Source organism: Oxyura jamaicensis, chromosome 2 (genome assembly GCF_011077185.1).
Source record: "Oxyura jamaicensis isolate SHBP4307 breed ruddy duck chromosome 2, BPBGC_Ojam_1.0, whole genome shotgun sequence".
NCBI classification, from domain to species: Eukaryota; Metazoa; Chordata; class Aves; order Anseriformes; family Anatidae; genus Oxyura; species Oxyura jamaicensis.
The window spans coordinates 64,681,920-64,709,611 of NC_048894.1; the positions used below are offsets into that span (position 1 = coordinate 64,681,920).

The window sequence follows — 27,692 nt, forward strand, 5'->3', positions numbered from 1 at the left end:
TTCATGTGACTTTTCTTACCTACACTTGCAAGAAGAGGGAAACAAAACCAGAACAGTTTCTTCCTTCTGTGTTCTCTTGATCACAGCAAGAAGTAATGGACAAGCAACTCTTCCTCTACCAGATGAAGATCTATTGCAGCTATGAGGAGTTAGAGATGGGGCTATATATCTTTGTACAAGTATATAAGCTCTGTGTTGATCTTGCACATTAGTACTTTCATCTTTGAAATCATTCTTCTTGCTGTAAAGAGGAATGCTTTCAAGGTGAGGAAAGACAGTTGGATTATTTATTCAACCCCCCTGAGTGCATTAGTCCATAAGCTAATTAAACTGAGTTGAAGAGCTTAGTTATAGTGCATCCTCCAAACACTCTGTAGTTATTGCCAGATGACTTTTGAAATATAGTCTGATGCCTTTTTTATATTCCAGGTGGTAATACTCTTCTCAGATACAAATTTGGGCCTTAAGCTTCATTTTGAGATCAACTAGTTTCTGTCAGATACAACAACATTATAATAGACTAAATATATACTTGTGGTATAATTGCCTAAAGTAACTAGGAAAATAAAACTAATATTCACATTTTAAAGAAAATATACAGCATTGAAGAGGCTTTCAGGGTAGGGCGTAGCTGCATTATCAGAGCATTCCCTAGGCTTCAAACATTAGATGCTATCACGCTGGGGGAACCTGGTGTGCTGATTCTAAGGAACATTACAGAGTGTAGAGCTGAGTGGAGACACCGTGGCTAGGCTCTGCGACCAGCTGGGGACTCGATTGTTCTTGTGCACACCAAGACTGATAAACTGCGCTTTTGCTACCCTGAGCCAACGACCTGTCATGTTTTTGACAAAATGCTGTACTCTAGTGTATTTTTGCTCATAGTAATATCATTATAATACCAAAATGCACCTCCATCCCAAAAGCTACCCACCTCCAAGGTGCAACCACCCCTCACTGAGCATGCACTCTGAATTTCTCAGAGCCTATTCCTTTAAATGGAGACAGAAAACTTTTCACCTATCATAAGTAAGATATGCTTGACTAGAGTCACTCAAGCTCCACCTAAAAGATATAAAATAATATAAATTGGCCTAATAGAAAGGGGATGTCAGGAAAGATACCATCATTAGGGGAGATAGCGTCATGAGGGAATACACCATCCCAAGGACCTCCTGACTCCTGGGATCAGTTGACGGGCTGAGCCTCTCTTCCCCCCCATTAGGATGCCTTTGGGAGAGATTTGAACACTTGGTTATACTGGGTGTCTCTGCGGAAACTTAGAAATCCCTATAGAGTCTTTGTGCCTTTTAATGTGTTAATTTCCAGGCTGTGCACTTGTATATTTCATGCATGCTAGCTTGCTTTTGCAGGCAGTAAATTATCGTCGGCAATCCAAAGAACCTTTATACCTGTTGCTGTAATAAATTGCACTTAATTGCGTTGTTCCTAGCTGTGATAGTTCTCATTGAACATGGCTAGAGTGAGGGTGTGTTATGTTGTCGGTGAATCCGTGATTGTGATAGTTCAGCGCTCTGAATCTGACCAGACCCATATTGGTTAATGTGTTAATCTGTGATTGTGACAGTTCAGCACCCTGAACTGTCAGGGGTACTGAACTACCCCCAACTGGACCCATAACAGTTAATCGGCTACACCCCTTAATGCGACAGTACTATAAGTCTTTTGGTGTAAGATACCTCCCTGAATTTATAAATGACTTTCAGAAATTGTTCTATGATTTTATTATCTTGTATGTCCTAAAAAAAAAAAAAATCTATACAATTCTTCAGTGTTAATCACCTAACTGATATTGTACACAGAGATAACAGACTATAGGGTGGTTCTTAAGTGTCACATTAGCCTCCTGTGCCCCAGACATGGTAAGAGCTCAGCTCAGTTTCTTGTCCTAGTCTCTTCAGTTGCAAGTGCAGTTTTTATAGTGAAGACTCAATCTGATTCTCAAAAATTTTATTAGATAATACCTCCATAGGAGGCTGACTTCCCACTCATTTCTAGTGTTTCTCCATTAGCCACTTAACTGTTCATGTAACATGTGCTTTGTATTTTAGTTTTTAGAAATTGTCGGCTGTACAATACTATAATTGTTTCACAAATGGCCATTATATCTGTGTAATTATTTTTACAATCTGTTCTTGCTATTTATGAGTGTTTAACTAATAGAGGTGGAGCTTGACCAAAATTCCTGATCAAAATGTCAGTATTACCTTTCTTTCAGGGATGAGAGAGTCAATGGGAGTAAATTTATCATGTCTATCAAAAAAAAAAAAAAAAAAAAGTCAGAATTGCCAGATGTTTTAACTTGTATGTAGATGTTATATTCCCACTGGGAGCTGTCTACCCACATGTAGAGTCAGGATTCAAATCATGTTTAAGAATAACATTTTACAACAACAGATTTTGGTGTTACAAGGACAGGGCTTTTACTGCATATATTTCCATGTAGGCAAAAGTGATAGGGAACAGATTGAGCAGGGAACAATAAATGTCTCTTTTAAATGGTCTTTAAGATTTGCAAGACGAGATTGCAATGGTCTTTAAGATTTGCAAAAGTAAATAATTTTTTTGTCAAAAGCCAAAGTGCTGTACTCTCACTCTTCTCTAGGTGGAGAGAGAATGAGGTTGCAATAGAGGACAAGAGGAAATGGGCACAGACAAACAAAGGAGGTTCCCTCTGAACATCAGGAAGCACCTTTTCACAGTGAGGGTGACAGAGCACTGGCACAGATTGCACAAAGAGGCTGTGGAGTCTCTGTCCTTGGAGATCTTCAAAAACTGCCTGGACTGGCTTTATGCTGCTTGAGTGGGGGGGTAGACTGGATTATCTCCAGAGGCCCCTTCCAACCTCAAGCATGCAGTAATTCTGTGATTTTGTAATATGAGGCATGAAATGATAGGACTTTGATGCCAATGTAATGAAAATATGGTGAAGGATCTTAACTAGAGTAGAATGGGTTCTCATTTTTAATAATATATAGATGTTTGATTTCTGAATGGCTTATAAATGACATACACAAATAATAGATGTTACAAAACTGAACGCTACAGAATTTATCAATTTCAAGTACAGCAGAACTAATTTATAACAAACCTATTGGCTTTCTGGACTTCCAAAATATCTGTAAGAATTGATTATAATGTGTATTAAACATTAATCATTTAAAGTATTATATATATAATATGTAATAAACATTAATCTTTTTGAAGTATTTATAATTAGGATGTTAATATGAAACCGGTTTCCTTTTTACTATGGTGTAGCACTGCCTGGAGGTGGGAGAAGGTATCTAGATTTAATGAATTATTTATTCTTTCAATACATTCAGTGAACCTGATATGTTGGACTTTCTGAAGTGGAGGTATCACATGAGATGATCTTGATACAAAGTGCTGACCTAAATTTCCTTTACATTTGTGGATGTTCAAGTCTAGAGTCAGAGACAAATAAGCCTTTGATAAGCAAAAGTGGAACAAAACTGAGTACTGATGTGGAAGCAATGCCCAACTCAATGCCCAAGAGTCAAGCCCAACTCTTTCCACAGGGAAGATGGGACGGGATGGGACAGGGGGATGGGGACGGGAGCAGAATCCTGTGTACTGATCTCCAGGAGCTGTATATGACTTTTCAGGCTCATTTATAGGGATCCCCAGGCAGACAGTGGCCTCACTGTAGATGGAAAAGGAGATGTACAGCAGCACTAGTACTCAGTGATGACAAAGCTCCAGTGTACCCCATTAGAGTAAATTTCTAACAAATGAACCTAATCATTACCATTAAAATACAAACAACTCCTACCTGTTACATTTGAGTCCTAAACATCTTATTTGAAATTATAGGCACAAATGCTGCTTCCTGATAGAGGTTCAAATGCAGAGACAAATCCTAATAAGCAGAGGACCTGATGCGTTTTGAAGTGTAGGGATCCTTATTTGCATTCTACCTAACTTGGACAATTTACCAAAGTAGGAGAAAAGCTGAAAAAAAAGCTTTAGAACTTAGCTACTTTAATGGTAGGGCAAATGCTTTGTACTTTCACAATTGCTTTGTAATGAAAAGAGAGGCTTTATCATTAGACTATGGTAGTTTTCTAAATAGAAAATAGCACCTATAATGACCACCTACCATCAACCCCACTAACGTGATGCACTGCAATTACTTGCTTGCTTGCTGTATCATCTCTTTATCTCAGCTATCTGAAAGTATTCTGGAGATATCACAATCTGTTCTTCTCTGCTGTTTTGACTGGTTTCCTGTCCTATCTATACAATTCGATAATGGAAAGAGGGTGTTAGCTATTTCCAATACCTATGGTTCCTAATAAACAGAGTGTGAAAAACAGCTACAGCAGACAGGCTCATGGACCATAAATTGCTATGTAAGAGATGTTTTTATAACTCTTGGTCTCCATAGCGTTATGTCCTGATTCCCTGACCTGTTGTAGCAAAGTAGAGCTTGCCAGAAGAATGCAACTAAGGAATTTTTGTGCCAAGTTTATCATAAAATGCTCTGTCCTGGTCCTAGGAATGTAAGAATTGGGAGATTGAAACGTCCTTCACTGCACTGAAATCTTATTCCTTACAAATATCTGATGGAATAATCTGATGGGAGCAGGTGGAAAGAAAGCACCTTTGCCCTGGCGGGTTACCAGTGCCAACCTTCTTCTACAGATCTGTGTGCAAACTAGGTTGGCAATGATATTACATAAAGGGGAATACAGTATGTGCTTACAGAGCCTTTTCTTAGTCCAAATAAAAACACCCCAAAACTTCCCAGTGTGGGATTTTGTAGAATCTCTTGATAAAGTTGCACATGAATGAATGCTACTGAATATGTTTAATGCTCCTTTTTGTTCAAGTTTACACAGAAAAAGAAGACAAAAATTGCTACCATTAAAAGTGCAGAGAAAGCCTTCAGGAAGCCATTTGGTGCTACTGTAATAAAAGTTCATTATTAACAGTACTTTGTAAACTAAGAACAAAGCTACTTTGCTGGCATGACAGACCTCCTGTATACAGCTCTGAAGCATGCTAGTGATACACACTGGAGCAAGTATTGAGCATAAGCCAGCAATATGCACTGGCAGCAAAGAAAGCCAACAGTGTAAGGAAAACATGGAGTTATTGGAATGAGCCCAATGTAGGGCCACAAACGTGATCAAAGGACAAGTATATCTCTTATATGCTGAGAAGTGGACAGAGGTTGGATTATTTAGCCTAAAGAAGATAAGGTGTGGGGTGGGAAAATCTCATTCCTTGCAAATATCTGATGAGAGGATGTAATGAAGACAGAGTATGACTGTTTCTGGTGATGCTTAGTGACAGGACAAGGTATGATGAGCACAAGTTGAAACACAGAAGACTTGATCAGAATGTAAGAAAAAACAGATCATAAGAAAGGAAAACAAACAAATAAAAAACAACAACAACAAAACAATAAAAACTGTTCTACTGTGAGAATGTTTGAATACTGGACCAGACTGCACAGAGAGGTGGTGGAGTCTCTGTGCTTAGAGATATTCAAAACCCAGCAGGACACAGTTCTAGGCAATGTGCTCTACGTGATAAAGCTTTTTGCAGTGGCAGTTGGACTAGATGATACCAGAGGTCCCTTCCAGCCTCAGCCATACTGTGACTCTTCAAGCATCAAGTCCCTGAGATAAGGCAATGTTTTGTTTTGTTTTATTTTATTTTATTTTATTTTATTTTATTTTATTTTATTTTATTTTATTTTTTCCAGCCTTCTGCACCTTTCATGCATCAGTTTTATAGATGGGGTAGGTAGTACCTATTATTTCCAGAGGTTTTGGATGTTTCCCATTAGAAGACCCTGTAATCTTGACCCTGTAATGTAAAATCAGCTACTCTTGGTTTGCTGAATTTTACCTTATTCCAGCTGATAGACTGCATTAAAAAAGTTTATACATCTTTAATATTGCTGCTCAATATCATGAGGCTCTCTAGACTCTTCAGTGAGAGACCTTCATGAGAATGAGGCTACTTCTTTCATCTCATCTAGAAGGAGTGAATAACAATGCTGTTCCAAAAGGTAGAGGGAGAAGTTCACCCTTTAGGTGGAGGGTTGGAGTTGGAATGTGATATCAGCCTGCCAAGGTGGCCTGGTCCTGTAGTTCTGCCTCTCATTCCCCACATCTCTATTCTGGACCCTCACACAAGACCCCACCTGCTTCCTTTCCTCTTGTATTTTCCTACTACTAATACAACGTTCTGTTTACCTGTATTTTTATACCATACTTATTATGATTCAGGATATCTGAGCAACATATTTAATGGCTTAGTACATTATTATGTACATTACAGTCAGATTGGTAGTGCTTAGCACATTGTCTGAAAGATTAGGCTACAGGAAAGAAACCTGGCTGAGAGTTCTCTGTAATTTTCTCAGATATTGCAGTGGTGTTCCGAAGAATCATGGACTTTATTTATGGTTTTATTCTGTAGCAAAATGAATAAATGAAATAGTTTTAATGAAATTAAACACACTTGAATTTCATTTTCATCTTTTCAGACTCAAAGATAAGGTAAAGAACCCTACATCTGAATATATGACATTCAGGATGAATTGTTACTTACTTTTTTTCAAGCAGCAATACACAGGCAGTTCTTTAAATTAAAGTAGCAAGAATACAACATTGATGTTCTCAAGAGAGGAAGTAGCTGGCCTGTCACCAGAACTGCAGCTTGCTTCTATAATTTAAACTACAAAATGCAATAGACTTATCTTTTTCCTTTAATTAAAGTTTGAAGAGAAGGGTAGGCTGGCTGGCAAGGACCTGTTTTTGCCCCAGTTAAACTAAAGTATCCTATTAGTAAGTTCTGTTGGAGAGTTCAGCAACTAAAAAGGACACATATTTCTAACTTTCTGAAGACCTATTCTAAAAATAAGAACATATTCACTGTATTTCTGCCTATTTCATTTCAAATTCATCAAAGAGCTGGGAGGTCATATCTGCACTGTTGGCTTCAAAGGCAAAGTTTTGGTACAGGACAGATGATGAACAGTATTAGGAACTGGTTTCTTCTTGAAAGAATCTACAGCCCACCAGTCCGTCTTTCAACTATGATTAATTCTTCTCCCCAGCCTTTAATAGGTTGCTTGTTGTGGGAATACTTGTTCCAAAAAAGGGTAGAATAGGACAACCTCATTAGCTGATAACCATGAGACATCAGATAAATCTTTTCCACTTTTGACTGTGATGATCAATATAGGAAAAGTTCCTCTGGATAGAATTTTGGTGTAAAAGAGTCTTTGCTTTTGGTACCCAGAGAGATGAGCAAATCTTTAATTATGTGTAGGTGTTTGAGTAAAGCACGGCTTGAGTGTCTGACAGACCGTCTCACTAGGATGCCATGAATTGCAATTGGCTTTGTTTTTTATTGATAGGAAGCAACTCAAGCTTTTTGCTCAAAATACCACGAGCTAATTTTTATTTGGGATTTATCATTGCCATTCCCACTCCCTTCTGTAGAGGCTAACATTTGCCCTCTCTTCTGACCAGATTCTTCTATCCTGGTGGTCTCTGAACACCTTAAATGTTAAAGTCTGTGCCAGAAGCAATGTAAAAACACACATTGTAAGTATGATTGCAGTACTATTATGCCCTATTCCAAGCAGGAGAGCAATTTACCAAGGCATAGACATACCCAGCAGATGCTTCTGGCTAAAGATGTAACAGTCCTTTGTCCCCAAAAAAACTTGTGCACTGTTGTCATACTGGAATTTATCACCTCTTTTGGCCTGTTGGCAGAAGAGAATTTGCAAGTCTTCCTCACTGATTCAGTGCAAACTTCACCAGCTAAATGTAAACTTCTGGAAGAGATGGTTTGATTTAAACTGTGACACTTGCAACCATTTGCTGATCAAATGTCTGCCTGCATCTAAACCGAATGATACTTAAGAAGATAAGTTACGCCAATCACAACCTCTTCTAAGGTGATCTGGGTTTAAATCTAATCAAGTTAGTCCTTAAACCCCCCTGAAAATGTGTTTATCCTGCAAGAAACTTCAGCTAGAACTCTGTTCATCTATTCATCTTAAATGTAATATTTTCTTACAGAATGTTGAAAAATTGCTTTCTTAAATGTAGTCCAGGTGAGAACAAAATGCCATGTAAGAAACAGACTGAGAGGAGAATAGGAGTCCTTGTATTCCATACATTCTCATTAAAAAAAAAAAGAATTTTTTAGGAAGATACCGCTTTAGGAAATTTGGAGACGTGGTGCTCCCAGTACTGTAAGTGGAGGAAGATAAAATTAAAAAAACTGAAAATATTTTTGATTTCCTATATTTAAGCAAATTTCTATATGTTATTATTGAGATATTGAGATTACACCCTCTCTAAAGAAGACCTTATAAAAAAAGAGCGTAGCACAGATGAATTTTGTATATAATAACTAAGCCAAGAATTGTCAAAAATACGAGTGTATGGTTAGGTGAATTCTGTCAAAGTGATGAGTGTCCAGAAGGTTCTATGGAAGAAAATGGAAACAGTCACTTGGTTGTAGTTTTGAAAATAACTTATGTGGATGTCTGTGCTGGGAGCAAACAGTGCATCAAAACTTCATGCTTTTTAGTCCTGAGCTGACTGTTGAAGTCCTGTTCTTGTCCTTTATTGGACGTCTCTCTTATATGGACGTTTCCACAAACTGCCTCTAGCTTTTCCCAACAGATCATAATTTGTATTAGTTTTACATAATCACTAGTAACCTAGGTAAATGTGTACATAAAGTCCAACCATAAAACCTATCTCTATTCAAACTGAGTATGTGTGTCAGAAAGAAACCAGCACAGTAACTTATTGCTGGATGTTGATTCTAACACTCTTCCCACACAATGATTTACAGAGAAGAGCTACCTTATCACAGTGTCACTATCAATCTTGCTGAACTGTGGAAAAGCAAGTAAGCAATCCAAAAGGGTCTATAGAAGAGTCATTTATCATCTACAGAATAAGCAAATGCAGTGAAGGGAGGTGTAGAACTTCCTAGTAAATTAAAATGTACAAACATGCATGCCTGTATACAATACAGTGCAAACCCCAGGAGAGGGAGGAATCATTCTCACCCATGCTGATGGTACTTGGAAGGATAAGCAAGGAAATGCTGAAACTTTAATCATAGACATTTTTATCCAATATTATTGGCTGATCAGGCAAGCAAAGGCTAAGACTCTCTGTGTTTTAAGAACACTCAGATTAAGAACACTCAAAAATGCTAATCCGTGTTGGCTGAATACCAACATTACCAGATTCAAATGAAGTTGTTTTGTCTATTTTAAGCAAAAAAATTAAGGTCACCTGACTTGCAGTCTTTGCCTTTTCTAGCCATCCTTATTTTGCAGTTCTGTTCCATGGAAAAGAGAAATGCATAGATTTTTTTCATCTTGTAATAGAGTGAAGTGAAAAATTTTCATAACGTTTCTCTGCAGTTTTTCTGAGACTCCACAGATGCAATAGTCCCAGTGATGTGGGCAGATTCTGTGTAAACAGCTCAAATTCTCCCAGCTGCTCTGCAAACAACACTACATAGGCCCTCCTCCTTTCTTGGTAAGGTGGAGGAAAAGTTGAGGTTGCCTGGCCATCATTCTGCAAAATTGCTCAAGCCTGCAGCATGCCATGTGTGGCACAGTGATCAGAGGCCCTCCCTTGTTGTAGGAAGGCTGCTGTTGAGCAGAAATCCTACTGTGGACCAGAGAAATCAAAACAGTCAGTGGAACCAGCACAACTCTGAAGCAAATCTCTTTCAGAGGCAAAAGTTTCACATGCGTTTTTGGTTTTTGACTTGATGGAAAATTAAGCTGTAGTTTAATTTTTTCTCTCACTTATATGGCTTAGTTTGTAGTCCTGAATGATTAAAAATGGAAACTAGAGGTAGCACTCTGTGCTTGCCTATGCCTTCCATATGCTGAAAAAGTTACAGTCGCTTCTGATCTTGTGCTTATTGTGCTAAAGTGTTTAGAGGATGTCTGTGCAGCTCCAGAAGGCAAATTTAGCTAACTGCAGATGCATCTCTAAAGTGTCTTTGCAAGCAAGATGTCAGTGCTGGTTAGGAAAACCAGAGTGAAACTGCTAATCACCTCCGTCATTTATTCTAGTACTATGACATATTCTTATCACTCATTTGCAGTATTCATTGCCAGCTTCAAAGGCAAAGTATAATACAACAGTGAATGTTTTTGGATGTAGCTTTCTTTTACACCGGAGTATCCTATATTAAAAACAAAAAACTTCTGAAGGCAGAAATATAGACTATGGAAAAAACAATCACTGTGTCTTTAGTAAAGCCAGCATTAGACATCACTTTCACTAGGTTCTGTCAGCTTGTTAGGTATGGGTCACTTTTTACTTCTCTGTATGGGACTATATCTGCAACCTGTAAAGGCAATTTTGTATGCCCTCTATATGAAATACCAAACTTTTTTGTATTATGACTATACCAATTGGGTCAAACAACATATGTTTTCTTTACTGTGCCTATAATATACATGTTTTTAATAGCCTAGAAATATTGTCAGAAAAAGAGTAATTTCCATTTCTTAGGATGAATGCACTGCTGAGGATGTTGAAACCAGGAATGAAGGGTGTGATGTTGAGAAGAGACATATCCTTTACTGTCTCTGTTAACGACCTAAATCCTGATCTGATATCAGATCTTGTTTGAGAGATGCCTGACAGAAATTTCAGACAGCATATCACAGGATGGTTGAGGTTGGAAGAGGCCTCTGGAGATCATCTGGTACAACCCCTCTGCTCAAGCACCTGGAGCTGCTTGCCCAGGACCATGTCCTGCTGGCTTTTGAAAATTTGCAAGGAGGAAGACTCCACTACCTCTCTGGGCAACCTGTGCCAGTGCTCAGTCACCTGTAGAGTACAAAGGTGCTTCCTGATGTTCAGAGCAAACCTCTTGCATTCCAATTTGTGCCCATTGCCTCTTATCCTGTCACTGGCCACCACTGGACATAGCCTGGTTCTATCCTTGTTGTAACCTCCCTTCATGTATTTATAGACATGGAAGAGATTCCCCTGAGACTTGACTTCTCCTGGATGGACAGTTCCAGCTTCCTGAGCCTTTCCTCATAGGAGAGGTGCTCCAGACCTCCCATCATCTTTGTGGCTTCATTGTCTTTGCTGGACTCTCTCCTGTAGCTCCATGTCTCACTTGTACTTGGGAGCTCAGAACTGGACGCTCTACTCCAAGTGTGGCCTCACAAATACTGGAGGTGGAAGGATCACCTATCTTGATCTGCTGACAACACTCCTCCTAATGCAGGCCAAGATACTGTTTGACTTCTTTGCAGCAAGACCACACTGCTGTCTCATATTGAACTTGGTGTCCATCATGAACCCCAGTCCTTTTCCACAAAGCAACACCTGAAAGGAAAAAAGGCCATCTGTATTTGAATTGTGTTTTGTTGTTCACTTTTGTTGCTTTGATTTGAGGCTATCAAGTGTAATTTCTGGTGCCTTGTTCTGATTATTAAAGAAAATAATGTTATTACCTTTTAGTCGTTATGAGTGCTACTCCAAGGAGAAAAAAAAAAAAAAAAAAAAAAAAAAGCTGAAAGGCCAGAACTATATCCATTCCATGGAAGATGATAAGATTTAGTTAGTAGATAATCTGAGGTGTTTTTTCTTCATTATGTCTACCTCATTTTCATTGGTCATGCGGTGATTAGAGCATATTCTTTTGCAATGAGCACAGACCTGGCCCTAGTCATGGTCTCTTTTTAAATGATGACCTTAAAAGCAAAAAGGCCTCTTTATGGACATTGGTGTGCATAACCACAGTCCCACTGAAACAAATGTTTTTCTTTAGTAATTGACATGTCAGGAGGTTGATAGCAGTTTACATCATGGTAACATAAAAAGATATTTGAGTTTTCAAAAATTAATATCATAATTGATTTCAGAAGTGATTCAGAAGTGATTATATCTCCTAAATATAAAACATAACCCATCCTAAAATTTAAAAATGAAAGCTCTAAAGAAAGCAATTGTATATTCCGATTTTTCTATGTTGCAATTTGTAGTTAATTAACACTTGCATTCCTATTGAGTCAGGACGATAAAAGACTGTTAAACAGGATGGTGAAAACAATGTAAAACAAAAAGTGTAACTAAGTCAGAATACCTTCCTTCAGAGTACCTACCTTATGTTTGTAAGTGCTTCAAGAAGAGCAAGGTCTTGCTAGGGTAAGAACTCTAGCAAGACTGTTGAGAAATCCTCCTGTCATTTGCTAGGCCAAGGAAGCCCTTCAGAAGAACAAAACTTAAGTGCTGAGCCATACACTTTCATATCATCAGTTCTGACCTGATTTCTATTGGTAATGCTTTGGCTATTGAAGAAAAAGTTGTGGTTCCTGTCTCCAGTTACTCCAGTGGCTCTGGGAAATAAAGTACCATAGCTCAGAGGATCACCTCAGTTCAAAGGTAAAGTTCAATCTCAGAATTATGGTGTGGGGAATGAAAAATTTCCATCTTTCAACATTGGAACAAAAAGCTTAAAGTAATAAGCTGTAAGTAATGCTTATGGAGCACTGAATAAACCTTTGAATTTGGTTTATTTTTAGTGCAAATGCTAAAGGACTACATAGTAGCTAGATAGGAATAGGGAAATTCATAGAAACTGATGTTTTTATTGTTTCTTTTTCTTTTTTTTTCTTTTTTGAAAAAAAAAACAAACAAACAAAACAAAACAAAACAAAAAAGCTATCATGGCCATCTGATGAACTAGTGACAGGGAAATTGCATATAAGATGAATTTGGGAGAGAAAATGCAGAGAAAATGAAAAATAAGTGGTCTTAAAGGTAGATGAAGCACTAATTTGAAGCTACAGTGACCTCTGTGCACATTCATGTATAGTATATGCAGGAGTTCAGAAGAGCTTGACACAGAGAAAGGTGATATATATGTTTTAGGGTTCTATTATATCAGTATTGAGAGATCAACTACACAGACTAAAAGAAAATGCTTATTTTTAAGTGAAGTAGTCCTTTCTAATGATGTAGTCCTGTATGGTGTTGACTATGAAAGGGTCTATTTTAATTGAGTGTGCTGAGGTTGTTTGTGTCAAAGGTAATTGCTTTATTTACACCAGTGAAATATTTATAGAACCAGCTGCTTGGACTATGTTTTAACACTAAGCAGGATATATGAAGACTTTACTATTTACAGACCCAGGATTTATAACCTATTAAGGTCCATACAAGTCGCAGTGACCTTAACTGTTCCCAAGATTGGGTCTTTACCATTAGCATCAGTCAGCATATTTGCGTCAAGTCTGCCTCAATGCAGGTGCTTATGCTGGATATTTAAACATTCTTCCAGCACTATATTTCTATGAAAACTTACCATTCCTGAAGGAACAAACTGAATGAAGAATAAAAGACATGGGCTGTATCACTCCCTTTCATAGCATGTCCTTTCCTAAGATTTGCAGAAATAGAATGAAAAAAGAGGGAGTGGAAAGAAAACAATTATCCAAGGGGACATACTGAAAATGCTAAATTACGGTTAGTCCTGGTGTGAGCACAGTAAATGAGTCATGGCTGGCTTGTTGCCAATATTCTATTTGCTCTGAAATTATATCAGAACAAATGCAAAGTTATTCTATTATGAGCATGCAGTCAGAATCTGGCCCTTTTAATTTTTTTCATAATTATACAGTTTTTTCACTGTGCAATAAAAAATAGTCCAAACTAACCATTTGTACTTACCTATCCTTTGAAAAAAAAATAAAAAAATAGGGTTCTAAGTGTCTAATTTATTTTCTGGATTGTTAGTAGAGAGGCTGACAAAGTAGATGCTGACTAAACTTTGGAAAAATTTCTCATAATCATCTGTAGCCCTCTGTTATCTGACTTACATACTTATGTGGTTCTGGGCCACATGAGTTGTGCAACTCTCCAGTTTTAGCTATATGATAGTATTCTTTAAAGTCCAAGTGACTTCATAAGTTGTAGAACTCTTTTTCAAGAGAAGGATGCATATTCCACATGAGTTTTTAAAAGTGTTGAAGAGAGGCATTCCTAAGTATTAATGCTATGACTGTTTGGTTAATGAGCCTACCAAGGGAGGTGCCTCGCTAGACCTGTTCACAGAGAAGGACTGGTGGGAGGTGTGGTGGTTGGGCAGAGTGGCCACAAAATGGGAGAGTTCTCTATTCTTGGTGAAGGCAGGAGGGGGACAAGTAAAACTGCTGTCTTAGACTTCTGGAGGGCAGACTTTGAGCTGTTCAGGACACTGTTTGGCAGAGTCCCTTGGCAGGCAGTTCTGAAGGGCAGAGGAGTCCAGGAAGGCTGGTCACTCCTCAAGAAGGAAATCTTAAAGGCTCAGGAGCAGTGTGTCCCCACGTGCCCAAAGACCAGCTGGCATGGAAGAAGACCAGCCTGGCTCAACAGAGAGTTGTGGCTAGATCTTAGGAAAAAAAAAAGAGGGATTGTGATCTTTGGAAAAGAGGGCAGGCCACTCAGAAGGATTATAAGGATGTTGTAAGGGTGTGTGGGGACAAAATTAGAAAAAGCTCATCTGGAGCTCAATCTGGCTACTGCTGTTAGAGATAACAGAAAATGTTTTTATAAATACATTAACACGAAAAGGACTAAGGAGAATCTTCATCCTTTACTGGATGTGGGGGGCAACTTAGTGACAAGAGATGAGGAAAAGGTTGAGGTGCTTAATGCCTTCTTTGCCTCAGACTTTAGCAGCAAGACTAGTTGTTACCTGGATATCCAGTACCCTGAGCTGGTGGAAGGGGATGGGGAACAGGTCATGGCCAATCCATGAGGACATGGTTGGCAACCTGCTACAGCACTTAGATGTATGCAAGTTGGTGGGGCTGGAGGGGATCCACCCGAGGGTACTGTGAGAAGTAACTGGCAGAAGAACTGGCCAAGCCACTTTCCATCATTTATTAGCAGTCCTGGCTATCAAGGGAGGTTCCAGTTGACTGGTGGCTAGCAAATGTGATGCCCATCTACAAGAAGGGATGGAAGGTAGACCCAGGAAACTATAGGCCTTTTAGTTTGACCTCAGTGCCAGGGAAGCACTGGAGCAGATTATCTCAAGTGTCATCAGGCAGCACTTGCAGGGCAACCAGGTGATCAGGCCCAATCAGCATGGGTTTATGAAAGGCAGGTCCTGCTTGACGAACCTGATCTCCTTCTATGACAAGGTGACATGCTTAGTGGATGAGGGAAAGGCTGTGGATGTGGTCTACCTTGACTTCAGTAAGGCTTTTGACATTGTTCCCCACAGCATTCTCCTCAGGAAACTGGCTGCTCATGGCTTGGACTGGTGTACACTTGGTTGGGCTAGACATTGGCTGGGTAGCTGGGTCCAAAGAGTCACGGTGAACAGAGTTAAATCCAGTTGGAGGCCGGTCACTAGTGGAGTCCCCCAGGGCTCAATACTAGGGCCAGTTCTCTTTAATATCTTTATTGATGATCTGGATGGGGGGATTGAGTGCACCCACGGCAAGTTTGTAGACGACACCAAGTGCATGTGTCAATCTGCTCGAGGGTAGGAAGACTCTGCAGGAGGATCTGGATAAGCTGGACCGATGGGCTGAGGCCAACGGTATGAAGTTCAACAAGGCCAAGTGCCGGGTCCTGCACCTGGAGCGCAACAACCCCAAACAGTGCTAGAGGCTGGGAGATGAGTGGTTAGAAAGATGCCTGGCAGAGAAGGACCTGGGAGTATTGGTTGATAGTTGGCTGAATGTGAGCCAGCAGTGTGCTCAGGTGGCCAAAAAGGCCAACAGCATCCTGGCTTGTACAAGAAACAGTGTGGCTACAAGAGGGACAACAAGGTGCTTGAGCGAGTCCAGAGAAGGGCAACTAAGCTGATGAGGGATCTGGAAAACAAGTCTTATGAGGAGCAGCTGAGGGAGCTGGGGTTGTTCAGCCTGGAGAGGAGGCGGCTCAGGGGCGACCCTATTGCACTCTATAGGTACCTTAAAGGAGGCTGTAGCAAGGTGGGGGTTGGTCTATTCTCCCACATGCCTGGTGAGAGGATGAGGGGGAATGGGCTGAAGTTGCACCAGGGGAGCTTAGGTTGGATGTTAGGAAGAATTTCTTTACTGAAAGGGTTGTAAGGCATTGGAATAGGCTGCCCAGGGATTGAGTCACCATCCCTGGAGGTCTTTAAAAGACACTTAGGTGTAGAGCTTAGTGATATGGTTTAGTGGAGGACTTGTTATTATTAGGTCAGAGGTTGGACTCGGTGATCTTGGAGGTCTCTTCCAACCTAGATGATTCTGTGATTCTTAAGGCCCAGAGAAGAACTAGAACTTCACATCAGCTAGGGAAAATTTCCGCTCCTCATAGCCAATTGTTTAAGACTGGAAACGTGACAAGGGAAGCAACAAAAAATCTGCTTCTTTCTTAGGAATCATCTTTTGGTCAGGTCTGGGTTTTAAATGTTTATATTTCTAGCAAAGCTTGTATACTGAAAAGTTCAAATATTCTTTGCTGCTTTCAATATATTTCTTTATACTGTAAGACTGAAACAAAATGAAAACTTGGCTTAAAATACTGCACTATGGTTCTGAAGGTTCCACTGTGTTGTGACCCAGAAACCATGAAATTCAGTTCAAAAGCTTTGTCTTGCAGTGAAAGAGCTCTGGCATGCACTTGGAAAGACAACTGAACACTGAAAATAGTTGCATCAATTATTATTTTATCACATGCCTGTGGAAATTTTTTTCCTGATATACAGTCTAAACCTCCCCTGGCACAACTTGAGCCTTGTGTCCTCTCACTTGTCACCTGAGAGTTAATCACTTTAACTTTAAAAACAGTAAATAAGGAATCCTACCTACCAAAAAAAAATAAAAATAAAAATAAAAAAAAAATAAAGGAAAATACATAGAGAAAGTCGAGACATTTTCCTAGTTTTGCTCTTGGAAAAAAGCTACAATCTATTGCATTTATTCATTTATAATTAAAAATAGATCTTTTGCTTCTTTTTAATAAGGGATGTTACTGTTCTGTTCATAGTTATACTCTTTGTTGAGAAATGTTTGCCCCAGAAATTTTGCACTACCTCAGAGAGAATGTTGCGCTATAGCCATATAAGATATTTGTGTGTACTGATAAAGCTTCCTGTAAAGTAATACTGTTTTGTGTGGATGAGCAGTATATATTCTAACCTGATGTGATGGCCACAGAGACACCCATAATGGATGTGAAATGTTCCTAGCATAAACAATGTCTATGGGACTTCAAACTCAGTTTAAACTTCTTGAGAGCAAATTATAATATGAAATTTTTGCTCATTTTTATCTATAAGCTGAGCTATTATTTTCTATGGCTCACTCCACTGGTACCATCAGAAAACTTCTTCATATTGAAATCAGCAGGACTTTGCAATTAACTTAGAGTCAGAGAACAGGCAACACAATGAATATTTTTGGTTCTGATTTTGTCTGAGTTTCGAACTATGTTTGATCAAGAGATGTTTCAGTATATCTTGTTGTAGTTCATCTGTTTCCATTTCTCTTTAGTTATAAAACCTAAGTCTGCTTTGATACACTCTTGGTGTGGATATCAGTTGAGCAAGAAAATGATTCATCCCCTATGTAGCCTGTTTTCTCTGGAATGTCCCAGCATGCCAGGCTTTCCCTAGCGTACTGTGATGCTTTTCGAGGAACAGTCCGTTTTGTATAATAAAGAAACACTGAGAGTTTCTTAAACCTGTATGAGGTGAATGTACCATGATTCATTAATCCTGGTCCCCTATGACTGTAACATGTATTTATCTGAGTACAGTAAAAACTATAATTGGCAGGCTTGTTTTAACACAATATAGTTTGTTTTCCATTTACTTGGAATATATCTTTGAAATGCACATTCTCCCTATCCCTCTGTCACACACACATTTGCTTGCCAGCCAAAGTCATCCTTGTCTTAAGCAGTTTGAAGACCAAGACAGAGGTAAAGTTGTAGTGGTAAAGATCTGTCTCACTTTTGGTAAAAGTTGAGCTGTGAAAGCAGAAAAAACAAACAAACAAACAAAACACAAACAAACAAACAAACAAACAAAAAACAGTGAAGAAATACAACTGTCTTCCAACCTTCTATCAGATTCTGGCACACTATTAGTGGCTTTGTCTCACAGGAGAGGAGTATTATAGGCTGTTTCATAATGAGGTAGAGATGAGCTTAAGAAAACAGTGTAAATACTTTTGGCAGCTGATCAATAGTACTGACTGAAAGGTACTAAGTAAGCTGCATGGAGCAGGTACATCATGCATAATTGCCACATCATCATATACAAATTTATCTTTGCAAATTAAAAAATCAAGAGTGACTTAAGAAGCCTTTGCTTTGACATTGTGAGAATACTTTAGATCTATTTGTCTATTTTGACCTAATTTCTCTGTCAATGATGCATGATTCAAAAGCTAAAGTATGCCAATGGTATATCTAGTACAAAGAGGAGCAGAAAGTGGACCAAAGAAAAAAAAAAAATAGAAAAGACAAAAGGTTTCCAGAAGTTTTGATAATAAGTCCATTAGCTGGGAATCTGTTGCAGGGAAGAAAAACTACTTAAGACAGCTCCTATACAATACTCTTTAGATGCAGCATGCTTCCGAACCAGGTTCCCATGAGCCAGCTGTGTGTAAATCACTTGTTGGATTTAGGCTCAGTACCTCCACTTACTATAAATGGAGATCACCTCTACATGGATTGCTTATTTGGTAATATAAAATATAAAGAAGACAAATAAATGCTCTTACTGTTTGCACAGCACAGTTTGTTATGGCTGTGCTCCTTGATGGAAAGCTACAATTGTTAAGTGTTTTACATAAAGCCCTCATGCTGACTTTTTAAGGCTTGCACAACATGTTTGGCAATAAACAGCATGAGCAAATGTATTTTTTTTCCCCCAGGGAACAGTATTTAAATTATTGATCAGAGAGCTACTGATGAGTTAAAAGACAAAGGCACTGTACATTTAAACACAAGATTAACCATATTTTGGAAGTTACTTTCAATGTGCCTTTTGATGGCAGAGATACCATTAGTTTGCTTGTACATTTCAAATATTTGAATATTGAAAGAATAGCTGCTTTTTCTTTCTAGTGGTGAGAAATGTGAAGTACCGTGGGTTTATTTCCTTTGTGTTAGAGGCATGGAAGGACTTCTGTTGGTTTCAGATCAAGACTGTCTCATAATTTCTGCAGCATTTGTCATATGTTTGTGTTTATATGTCTAGTAAGTATCAGGAAATTCAATCTTGGCCTTTCCCGCTGTTGGGGATCTTGATGTGACAGTATTTGTGTCACATATTTATGTTTCCTCTGCTCCAGGAATTTTCTGATAACAGTAAGAGTTTGTCATTTGTAGTGGGGGATGCAGCGTCCAACTTCCTTCTTACAGCAAAGGACTACTGAAAATCTTGTACTCATTTCTAACTGCCTGAGAAGTGTGTGCCTTTTTGGCCTCACACCTTGTCAATCACACATCACTTGATTCTCTTATCCTTGTCCTCTCCTGAGGTCTGTCCTCTACACCATCTCCTTCTAGTCCCACACACTTTGCTTATGAGGTTCAGACTCTGTTCATTAAGATTCCCATGCTAGATTAATTTTCATAGTCCAGTCACTCAATGTTTTCCTCTCACAGGACTTCTGAGGTTAATTTCCAGCACCCTGTGTTCAGCTTACTTATTCAGCTTAGTGTAGTACGTTTCTCCATTCCTGTTCCTCATCCCATCTTTTTTAACTTTTTTTGATCTCATTGTTTCTTGCAGAGCTGTTCTCTCTTACTGGATACTCATTCATTCTCTGTCTACCCTCCTTTGAAGCCTGATGAACGGCTTTTGGACCATGTAGTCCAGGATCAGTATTTCCTTTGCATCTGTTTCTCATGCCTTCTCTCTCTGTTATTTTTATTCTTTCTTTTTCCACTGGTCTGTTTTCAGACAGACATTGTCAAGTTGTTCATTACCTGTTCAACTCCTTCCCTGTTCTCTATGTCTAGTGAAAAGAGAAAGAGTTTTATGTTAGAACAAAAAGACCTCAAAGGTGGTGAAGAGAGAGAGAGGAGAAGATGGTGAAGGGACCAAGAAGATAGACCAACACTGGACTCAGTGTGTGTTCAGATACCATCTATGTATGTCCTAGGCATATTTACTTCATTGTTATTATTTACTGGGACAGTCTCCTTCACTTCTTTAATCTGGAAGTCCTGGATAATATATATAGTTATATATATTACTTTTTTTAAAAAAAAGGATATTATATATTATAGGATAACTCATTGATAAGTCTCAGGATCAGACAGGCAGAGATTATGGCAGTGTATGTTGCCTTAAGTTGGGAGATTCCTTTTTTGCAGCTCTTTGGGGAAAAAAGGAGCTAACTACTGTAGTTCACAGAATCACAGAATCACAGAATAGTCTAGGTTGGAAGAGACCTCCAAGATCACCGAGTCCAAGCTCCGACCTAACGCTAACAAGTCTTCCACTAAACCATATCCCTAAGCTCTACATCTAAACATCTTTTAAAGACCTCCAGGGATGGTGACTCAACCACTTCCCTGGCAGCCTATTCCAGTGACTAACAACCCGTTCAGTAAAGAAGTTTTTTCTGATATCCAACCTAAGCCTCCCCTGGCTCAACTTTAACCCATTCCCCCTCGTCCTGTCACCAGGCACGTGGGAGAATAGACCAACCGCCACCTCGCTACAGCCTCCCTTCAGGTGCCTGTAGAGTGCAATAAGGTCACCCCTGAGCCTCCTCTTTTCCAGGCTAAACAGTCCCAGCTCCCTCAGCTGCTCCTTGTAAGACTTGTTCACCAGACCCTTCACCAGCTTCGTTGCCTTTCTCTGGACTCGCTCAAGCACCTCCATGTCCTTCTTGTAGCGAGGGGCCCAAAACTGAATGCAGTACTCGAGATGCAGCCTCACCAGAGCTGAGTACAGGGGGACAATCACTTCCCTGGCCCTGCTGGCCACGCTGTTTCTTATGCAAGCCAGGATGCTGTTGGCCTTCTTGGCCACCTGAGCACACCTGCTGGCTCATATTCAGCCAACTATCAACCAATACTCCCAGGTCCTTCTCTGCCAGGCAGCTTTCTAACCACTCATCTCCCAGCCTGTAGCTCTGTTTGGGGTTGTTGCGCTCCAGGTGCAGGACCCAGCACTTGGCTTTGTTGAACTTCATACCGTTGGCCTCAGCCCATCGGTCCAGCCTATCCAGATCCTCCTGCAAAGCCTTCCTACCCTCGAGCAGATTGACACACGCACCTAACTTGGTGTCGTCTGCAAACTTGCCGTGGGTGCACTCGATCCCCTCGTCCAGATCATCGATTAAGATGTTAAAGAGGACTGGTCCCAGTACTGAGCCCTGGGGGACTCCACTAGTGACCGGCCTCCAACTGGATTTGACTCCATTCACCACAACTCTCTGGGCCCGGCCATCCAGCCAGCTCTTAACCCAACGAAGTGTACGCCAGTCCAAGCCATGAGCAGCCAGTTTCCGGAGGAGAATGCTCTGGGAAGCGGTGTCAAATGCCTTACTGAAGTCAAGGTAGACTATGTCCACAGCCTTTCCTTCATCCACTAAGCGTGTCACCTTGTCATAGAAGGAGATCAGGTTCGTCAAGCAGGACCTGCCCTTCATAAACCCATGCTGACTAGGCCTGATTGCCTGCTTGCCCTGCATCTGCCGCATGATGACACCCAAGATAATCTGCTCCATGAGCTTCCCTGGCACTAAAAGGCCTATAGTTCCCCGGGTCTACCCTCTGGCCCTTCTTGTAGATGGGTGTCACGTTTGCTTAGCCACCAGTCAAGTGGGACCTCCCCCGATAGCCAGGACTACCGATAAATGATGGAAAGTGGCTTGGCTGCTTGTTCTTTTCAAAGACATTCTTTGTATTTGTATCCATACTGTAGATACTGTGTTTTCTTAAAGGAATAGTACCTATAATGCCTGGAGGATAAACAGAAAAGGTATCATGGTGAAAAAAGAGACAGAGATGTCCACAGCTGCTGGGAGAATACTGGGAGTACCTGCAGGTTGTGACATGTTCAGGGAAAGACAAGAGACAAAAGCCTGGAAATTTACCCTTCTTTTGAGTTTTCACAGAGCTAACCTACCCTCAGTCAGAGGCTCCTGACCACAGGGTTATGATTACTAATGCCTACACCTTTCCAGACTACTTCTGCCTATTAGCAACTGCTTCTTCTCTGCCTTTGGGGTAGTAGACCGTGTACCATTTCCTCCGCTCCCTGCAGTCCCAACTTACTCCAGCCTTTCATTACTCCTTGCAATCTATAGGAGTATCAAATGATCTGGGATGAAATTCAGGCTGGAACAAATAACAGAAACAGTAGTGATAGTAGAATCTCCGAGGTCATAGAGGTGTTTGCCCATAAAGCAAAGGGAATGTCCATAATGTAAATGAGTTTATCCTGGACAGAGCAGAGCACTAGAAATCCAGGTAGAGAAAATGCTACAATGAGTTGCACTATACCATGAGCAGAATAGACTAGGTCAAGACCAGCAAAGATAATGATTTCAGATATTAGTTTTGTTTCCTAGAGTGGAACTGGGAATACCAGTACAATATCATCATGTGCTGTTGCTTCTCAGAGAGGCAAGCCACAGTTTGTCAGCTGGGAACTTCTGCCTCACCCTGGTGCCTCTTACAAACCAATGTGGCACCCATTGTGATAAGAGTTTGCTTTTCCCATTCATTCCCATGTACAAAGCCCACAAAATTCCAAGGAATTATGAGGAATTTGTTCATCTCTGGGTGCTATTGCCCCCATAGATTTCCCTCTAATTAACTCAAGTATCACTGCACAGTTGCTTTCTATCAACACTACTGGAACAGAATGCTTTTGAGCTAAAATGTGATGTGATGTATCTGCAGCAATAGCTGTACTCAGTTTGTTGTTTCTTTTATGATACAGTGCTGCAATTGTTGGCTTGTTCTTAGGGGACACTCAGAAGTATCAAAAGGAAAATATTTACAGGGGTTATTAACTGAATATTCTCTCATAGAATGCTTCCTCAACTTATGTGAATATACAGCAGCCAGCAGTGTTTTTCTTTTGACTGATAATCTTTGAATGAGCCTAGTGGGAAAGAGAAGTGTTCTCCAAAGCAAACACTTTAATGGCCAAAGAACTGACAACAAATATATTTCCATATGTGTATATTGATTACAGGCCATTCCAAAACTCTTGAGAAAAAAACTATGTGTTGAGTGATGGGCTCCATTTTGGTTCTCAGACTTGGGATTGAATCAGGGACATCAAAAGCCGAAAAGCACTTATTACTGCCCTTATTACTGCCCTTACTAAAAGTCTGGTATTTAGTATTGGGATAAGTAGCATTTCATATTCCCTGTGGTCAATGTACAGAGGGAACATTTGAAAAAAGCAGTCTTAGCTTTTCAAAGAAAGTATTTGCATCCAGTGTACTATATGTACTGTGTAAATAGGTTGTTCACTTGTTTTACTTCAATTCAAGCAAAAGAGGTAATTCTTGGGCAAGTGCTCTAATCACTAAAGAAGCTGTCCTGTTCTCAGATGCAGTCTGGACATAAGAAACTTGGGCACCCAATAATGTCCTTGTGAAAATATATGCTTAAAAGCACTAGTAGTGCTGAATGTTGCCATCTGTGGAACTGAGCCTTAGTTTATATTTCCCTAAAGAAAAATAATTTTACATGCACAAAACTGACCAAAGGGAGTTACAGTTTCCACCCTTTTCTCTCCACCCCCTTTCAACTTTGATTAATAAATATTTTCCTTTCTCCAGTCAGCTCTCTCCATGATACATGTATCTTCTTTCAGTTACACAGCAGGTGGCTGGCTGGAATCCTGGCTTCCACCCAAAATTGTTTTGGGTATGTTTGTTTGATATGTTGCCAAATGTTAGAGAGCAACATGAAGAGTTTTATTCTCTATTGTATAGGACAGAAAGATTCAAGTTTTCACACCTGTTTAATAGCCTCCACTGTTCTATGAATCAAATGAACAACTTTTGATTTCCTCTCCACAAAACCAGTAGCCCAAATTAATGTAGGATCTATGGGAGCTCAGACCTTTGCTTATTTCCTCTGCTATCTTCTGCATTCCTTATCAGGTTACCTGTGTGTCCTGCTGACAGGACAATAGAACAGGATCTTTGCAGACTTGCCACCTGTGATAAATGATTAAGTCCCAAATAGGATTTTTGTGATTTATTAAATGAATAGAGGCAAGCAAACAGTGCTGGGTGCACTGGGAGTCTCTGCTCTACCAGGACGCACACCTGTTACATCAGGTGGTTGATTTTTATGCTCCTAGACTAATACATATTCATCACTATTCCTAGAAAAGGTGGGGTTATTATAATTAGTTCCCGGAATCCAAACCCTCTCTGGACACATGCGTATCAGTCTCTGGTGGTCTTTCTGGGGGTCTCTTGTGCTGAAGGCTCGTAGTCTTCCTCCCAGGCTTTGTCCTTCGGTCGTCCTTCAACTCCCCCTTTCTCCTTATTTGGTGGATCTCTTTGCTGGTTATCAGAGGCTTGCGCAGCATCCCATGCAAAAGTCAGTAGTTTCCTAAAAAAAAAAACAAAACTCTTTGGTCCTCTTATCTCCCAGACTCGAGTCTCAATGTTCGCCCTTCAAACCTTCTATTCACACAAATTGCTGGATCGTTCCTTTGCATGATACAAGAACTATGTACATTAATCACTCTGTTTTTCTTAAATAGGAGCTTATATTTCATCATGCGGCCCTAGCATTGTTCCATACTGACACGAATCAAATGAACACATTTCACACCACCTACACGAAAAACAATTCCTTTCACGATAAACAGATTGCATGTTTTGATTTAGATGAGAATTAATAGCCTTGAAAGCTGAATCAAAATGAGGGATATACTGCAAGGACAGTATTTCCTTAATTGTATCATTGGCCCAACTACATTAACATACATTGAACAATTAGTGGTTAAATTCTGACACTGGCATTAATTTCTGCTTACCATACTCTTGGAGTACATTTGAAAGACCATAGAATAATTTAGGTTGGAAAAGATCTCTAAGATCATCAAGTCCAACTGTTAACCTAGCACTGCCAAGTCTACCACTAAATCATGTCTTTAAACACCACATGTAATCATCCTTTGAACACCTCCAGGGATGGTGACTCAACCATTTTCCTGGGCAGCCTGTTCGATGCCTCACAACCCTTTCAGTGAATATTTTTTTCCTAATATCCAACCTAAACCTCCCCTAGCACAGCTTGAGGCCATTTCCTATCACTTGTTGCTTCAGAGAAGAGACTGATCCCCACCTTGCTTACAATCTCCTTTGAGGTAGTTGTAGAGAGCAATAAGGTATCCCCTGAACCTCCATTTCTCCAGGCTAGATAACCCCAGTTCCCTTAGCTGCTCCTCATAAGATCTCTATAGATCTTTAGAGATCTAAGATCTTTTATACCAGCTTCTTCATGTACCAGAAAACCATTTCTCTTTTAATTAGCTTTTCTCATTTAAGTTAACATTATTTCCTAATTTAAACACCATGTTTTTCATAAACCTCCAGTATTTAGTTACTGGAGATTTAGTCCCTTGTTAACTCAGTCCTTCTTATGGCCAGAGGACAGGACTGAGAGAAAAAAAAACAACAGCATATCACATTGTTAAGTGTTTGTTCTGTGGGAGTACTTGGAAAAAATGCTCTCAAATTCAAGGTCATGATACCAGAATTGTAAGTGATATCATGGCACCATGCATTAGGCAGAGGTAGCCCTTCACTTCAAATTGCAACAAGCAAGTTAAAATCTCAGTGGTAGACTAATACAGGAAGAGCTAGCAATTATATACTTGCCTTGTTCTTGTATTTCTCCCTAGATATTCACAGTGGGGCAGCTTTGGAGGCAGTGTTTTAGGATCGGACTTTGAACATACCTGAAATGTCCATTTTTACATTTTCTTCTGGACAATTATGTTGTTGTGTGGTCAATCATTCAGCCTACTTATAAAGTTCCCTTTGGCTTTTAAGTCTTGAGGCCTACGGTACTGACACACATATCATTCTTAATGAAGAGAGTAATTCTATCAACTCTCACGCTACTTTTTGGATGAGTTAAATGTATGTTTGTAAATAAGAACTTGTATATAGAAGGTGAATAAGAGCTAAAGGTAGCTGAGTAAGGTATCAGAGAGACAGTCAGCAAGAAATGACAGTTTGCAATATGAGACAGATAAAAATATCTATTAATCCAAGTGTAATTTTTTTTTTTTAATTGCATTTTAAAATGTAATTTTTAAATACTTTTCAGTATTTAAAGGAAGCTTATAAGAAAGATGGAGAATGACTTTTTACTTGGGCAGATAGTGATAAGACAAGGAGGAATGGTTATAAACTAAAAACTAAAAGAGGGGATCTTTAGATTAGATGTTAGGAGGAAATTCTTCACCCAGAGAGAGGTGAGGCACTGGAAAAGTTTGCCAGAGAAGCTGTGGGTGCCCCATCCCGGAGGGTATTCAAGACCAGGTTAGATGAAACCCTGGGCAATCTAATCTAGATCACGGTGGCATCCCTGCCTATGGCAGGGGGGTTGGAACTAGATAATCTTTAAGGTCCCTTCCAACCCAAGCCATTCTATGATTCTATCATTCTCTGCAATCCTGAGTCTCAGGCTCGGTCCTTGTGGGACTTGTTTCCTTCATCCCATAACTGCCAGTTTGGAAATCACCTGTAATGTAGGAGACTCCAACATTCTCTTTCTAACTCTTCCCAATTTTTTTCATGATTTATATAACCATTGTGCCCAGTTGTTAAATACATACCTTTGTTTGGCCTGCATGGAGACAAAGCCTATCATGACAGGTGTGAACATATGCCTTTTAACAGATGCATAACTCCATAACTTTTATCATTTTGCAAGAGCCACTTAGATAGTAAGGATGGCAAACAGAAGCATGAAGAAACCTGAGGCTGTGAGGATGTCTTAACTGTGTAATATTACTTTACACTTTGATTTAGAGAAGCCCTTCTGCATATAGTATCACAACCATGCAGTTAATCTTCCTGACCTGCTTTGCTGCTTTTTCTCTGATAGGTGTGTCAGTGTCCCTGGGAGATTACACCACTGTTGCATAGCCTTGTTCAAATGTTGCAAATGCCTTGGTTCTTTTCTGCTTACAATCATTTGCTTGTCCATTTCTCTGCTTCTTTTCAGTGTGGCCCTGGTGGTGTTTATTTAATTTAGAGTCATATACTCTTTGGATGAATGAAAATGAAACAGTTTGGCTTCTCTTATGTTCAGCTCATTCACTTAAGAAAATCATTTGTTTCCCTGAATAGTTGCCTCCAATTTTGTTAGTATGAATAGTTTAATCTTATGACCCACTGAACTTGTGACCTGGTAAACTAAATGGTTACCCCTCTTAGCTACTAGTGATCCAACTGATCATGACTAATGATCCCTTTTAATATTGCACTATAGATAATGTAAGTGATTATTCTGCTCTATTAGTTGTACAAGGATATGCTCCAGAGCCACAGGGACCACTTTTATTTTCCCTAAGGCAGTCAAGGAGGTTCAAAACAGCAGAATTAAGTGACAAGATGTGATGGTTTTACTCGAGTGGGCAGCCGAGCTCCACCACAACCGCTCTCTCACTCCTCCCCT

General features: G+C 39.7%; 1 long non-coding RNA gene across 1 annotated transcript; it reads right to left on the reverse strand.

Moving 5' to 3' along the window:
* Window positions 1-536: 536 nt before the first annotated feature.
* LOC118162354 lies at window positions 537-9,915 on the reverse strand. The gene is made up of 3 exons (XR_004748409.1): window positions 9,904-9,915; window positions 8,373-8,375; window positions 537-698 (listed from the first exon to the last, which is right to left on the reverse strand). It is a non-coding gene; the product is annotated as an uncharacterized LOC118162354 (long non-coding RNA).
* Between the last annotated feature and the right edge of the window lie 17,777 nt (window positions 9,916-27,692).